The 4,424-nt window shown below is 38.8% G+C and overlaps 1 pseudogene; it reads right to left on the bottom strand.

Annotated features, from left to right (window-relative positions):
* Window positions 1-4,055: 4,055 nt before the first annotated feature.
* On the bottom strand, window positions 4,056-4,165 carry LOC124516859 (uncharacterized; annotated as a pseudogene).
* Window positions 4,166-4,424: the final 259 nt, after the last annotated feature.

Genomic DNA, 4,424 nt, shown 5'->3' with positions numbered 1-4,424 from the left:
CTGCTGTTCCCCTGTCTCTCTCCCTCTCCTCAGGCGCCCCACCCCCACTCCCTGAGACACAACAATATTGAAATTAGACCAATGAATAACCCTACAATGGCCTCTAAATGTTTAGTTGAAAAGAAGAGTTGTAAGTCTTTCACTTTAAATCAAAATCTAGAAATGATTAACCTTAGTGAGGAAGTCACAGCAAAAGCTGAGACAGGCTAAGAGCCAGGCCTCTTGTGTCAGCTCCCCAAATTGTGAATGCAAAGGAAAAGATCTAGAAGGAAATTAAAAGTGCTACTCCAGTGAGCACACAGATGATAAGAAAGTGAAACAGTTTTATTGTTCGTATGGAGAAAGTTTTAGCGGTCTGGATAGAAAGAAGATCAAACCAGCCACAACATTCCCTTAAGCAAAACCTAATCCAGAATAAGGCCCTAACTCTTTTCAAGTCTGTGAAGGTTGAGAGAGGTGAGGAGGCTACAGAAGAAAAGTTTGAAACTAGCAGAGATTGGTTCATGTGGTTTAAGGAAAGAAGCTGTCTCCATAACATAAAAGTGCAGGGTGAAGCAGTAAGCACTGATTGTAGAAGCTGCAGCAAGTTCTCCAGAAGATCTTGCTGAGAAAATTGGTGAAGGTGTTTACACTAAGTGATAGATTTTCTGTGTAAATGAAACAGCCTTATACTGGAAGAAGATGCCATCTAGGACTTTAACAGCTAGAGAGGAGAAGTCAATGTCTGTGTTCAAAGCTTCAAAAGATAGGCTGACTCTCTTTTAGGGGCTAATGCAGCTGGTGACTTTAAGTTGAAGTCAATCCTCATTGACCATTCTGAAGATCCTAGGGCCCTTAAGAATTATGCTAAATCTACTCTATCTGTACTCTATAAATGGAACAACAGAGCCTGGACAGCACATTTATTTACAACATAATATACTGAATATTTTAAGCCTACTACTGAGACATACAGCTCAGAAAAAAAGATTCCTTTCCAAATAATTCTGCTCATTGACAATGTACCTGCTAAGCCAAGAGCCCTGATGGAGATGTACAGTGAGATTAATGTTTTCATGCCCACTAAAACACAACATCCATTCTGCAGCCCATGGGTCAAGGAGTAATTTTGACTTTCAAGTCTTATTATTTAAGAAATACGGTTTCATAAGGTTATACGTGCCTTAGATAGTAATTCCTCTGATGGATCTGGGCAGAGTAAATTGAAAACTTTCTGGAAAGGATTCACCATTCTAGATGCCAGTAAGAACATTCATGATTCATGGGAGAAGTCAAAATATCAACATTTACAGGAGTTTGGAAGAAGTTGATTCCAACCCACATGGATGACCTTGAGGGATTCAAGACTTCAGTTGAGGAAGTAACTGCAGATGTGGTGGAAATAGCAAGAGAACTAGAATTAGAAGTGGAGCCTGAAGACGTTACTGAATTGCTACCAATCTCATGATGAAACTTTAATGGATGAGGAATTGCTTCTTATGGATGAGCAAAGAAAGTAGTTTCTTGAGATGAAATAGACTCCTGATGAGGATGCTATAAAGATAGTTGAAATGGAATAAAAGATTTAGAATACTCCATAAACTTACTTGATAAAGCAGCAGTAGAGTTTGAGAGGAATAACTCCAATCTGGAAGGAAGTTCTGTGGGTAAAATGCTATGGCATCACATGCTACAGAGAAATTGTTCATGAAAGGAAGAGTCAATCAATGCATCAAACTTCCCTGTTGTCTTATTTTAAAAGATTTCCACAGTTACCCTAACCTTCAGCAACCACTATCTTGATCAGTCAGCAGCCATCAACATCCAGGCAAGAACTCCCAGCAGCAAAAAAAAAAAAAAAAAAAAAAAATTAGGACCCACTGAAGGCAAACATGATGGAATGGTTAGCATTTTCTAGTGATAAACTATTTCTTAATTATATACAATGTTTTTTTTTTCAATATATGAAATTTACTGTCAAATTGGTTTCCATACAACACCTAGTGCTCATCCCAAAAGGTGCCCTCCTCAATACCCATCACCCACCCTCCCCACCCTCCCACCCCCCATCAACCCTCAGTTTGTTCTCAGTTTTTAACAGTCTCTTATGCTTTGGCTCTCTCCCACTCTAACCTCTTTTTTTTTTTTTTCCTTCCCCTCCCCCATGGGTTTCTGTTAAGTTTCTCAGGATCCACATAAGAGTGAAAACATATGGTATCTGTCTTTCTCTGTATGGCTTATTTCACTTAGCATCACACTCTTCAGTTCCATCCACATTGCTACAAAGGGCCATTTTTCATTCTTTCTCATTGCCACGTAGTACTCCATTGTGTATATGAACCACAATTTCTTTCTCCATTCATCAGTTGATGGACATTTAGGCTCTTTCCATAATTTGGCTATTGTTGAGAATGCTGCTATAAACATTGGGGTACAAGTGCCCCTATGCATCAGTACTCCTGTATCCCTTGGGTAAATTCCTAGCAGTGCTACTGCTGGGTCATAGGGTAGGTCTATTTTTAATTTTCTGAGGAACCTCCACACTGTTTTCCAGAGTGGCTGCACCAATTTGCATTCCCACCAACAGTGCAAGAGGGTTCCCGTTTCTCCACATCCTCTCCAGCATCTATAGTCTCCTGATTTGTTCATTTTGGCCACTCTGACTGGTGTGAGGTGATATCTGAATGTGGTTTTGATTTGTATTTCCCTGATAAGGAGCGACGTTGAGCATCTTTTCATGTGCCTGTTGGCCATCCAGATGTCTTCTTTAGAGAAGTGTCTATTCATGTTTTCTGCCCATTTCTTCACTGGGTTATTTGTTTTCCGGTGTGGAGTTTGGTGAGCTCTTTATAGATTTTGGATAGTAGCCCTTTGTCCGATAGGTCATTTGCAAATATCTTTTCCCATTCCATTGGTTGCCTTTTAGTTTTGTTGGTTGTTTCCTTTGCTGTGCAGAAGCTTTTAATCTTCATAAGGTCCCAGTAATTCATTTTTGCTTTTAATTCCCTTGCCTTTGGGGATGCGTCGAGTAAGAGATTGCTAAGGCTGAGGTCAGAGAGGTCTTTTCCTGCTTTCTCCTCTAGGGTTTTGATGGTTTCCTGTCTCACATTCAGGTCCTTTATCCATTTTGAGTTTATTTTTGTGAATGGTGTGAGAAAGTGGTCTAGTTTCAACCTTCTGCATGTTTCTGTCCAGTTCTCCCAGCACCATTTGTTAAAGAGACTGTCTTTTTTCCATTGGATGTTCTTTCCTGCTTTTTCAAAGATGAGTTGGCCATACTTTTGTGGGTCTAGTTCTGGGCTTTCTATTCTATTCCATTGGTCTATGTGTCTGTTTTTGTGCCAATACCATGCTGTCTTGATGATTACAGCTTTGTAGTAGAGGCTAAAGTCTGGGATTGTGATGCCTCCTGCTTTGGTCTTCTTCTTCAAAATTACTTTGGCTAGTCGGGGCCTTTTGTGGTTCCATATGAATTTTAGGATTGCTTGTTCTAGCTTCGAGAAGAATGCTGGTGCAATTTTGATTGGGATTGCATTGAATGTGTAGATAGCTTTGTATACAATGTTTTTTAAGAGATACTGCTATTGCACAGAGACCACAGTATAGTGTAAATGTAACTTGTATATACACTGGGAAACCAAAAAATTCATTTGACTTGCTTTATTGCAATATTTGCTTCATTGAAGTGATCTGGAACCAAACTCACATGTATGCCTATATGCAGTTTATTTACTTATTTATTTTTTAGGTATGAGATGTATTTATTTTTATTTTTTTATTCCAGTGTAATTAACATGCAGTGTTATATTAGTGTCAGGTGTACAATGTAATGATTCAACAAGTCTACACATTTCTCATCATGTGCTCATCAAGGTAAGTGTACTCTTAATCCCCTTTATCTATGTCACCCATCCCCTTACCCACCTCCCCTCTGGTAACCACTAATTTGTTCTTTGCATTTAATAATCTAGGTTTTTTTGTTTTGTTTTGTCTCTATGTGCAGTTTAAATAGAAAACTTGCCAAGTATAGTCACAAGGAATGTTTGATTAATTGATTGATTGATTAATTAATTTTATGTCAGACGAGTAATATGCTGAGGTAGTACCAAAGTTTAAGAGAGCCTCATGTCACACAAGAGCATGACGACCCAATCAAAGTTCCAAAATAATGCTTATTTTAAAGTATGAGGGCAAACATTAAAATAAATCAGATTGTGTGCTTTAGTTCTGTGTTTCAGGTGGTGATTAGAGAAAGCACAGAATAAGTTTTGTATGACACATCTATTAGCTGGCAGACACATGCTCCATGCTAGGGGCTCTCTGCAGAGTATGGGAAAAAAGAATTCTCTAGAAAAGTTTGTCAAGCCTGAGATGCTGCTTATTTTTATTTAGATCTAACTAACTCTTCTTCCCTTCCACAGAAGAGCACTGATTGCTTGTGCTTT

This window comes from Lynx rufus, unplaced genomic scaffold (genome assembly GCF_022079265.1).
Source record: "Lynx rufus isolate CCGP_SWC_20201006 ecotype Redwood Valley unplaced genomic scaffold, mLynRuf1.p SCAF_2, whole genome shotgun sequence".
Lineage (NCBI taxonomy): Eukaryota > Metazoa > Chordata > Mammalia > Carnivora > Felidae > Lynx > Lynx rufus.
Note: the sequence above shows the minus strand (reverse complement) of the source record. Positions and strands in the feature narration are given on the sequence as shown.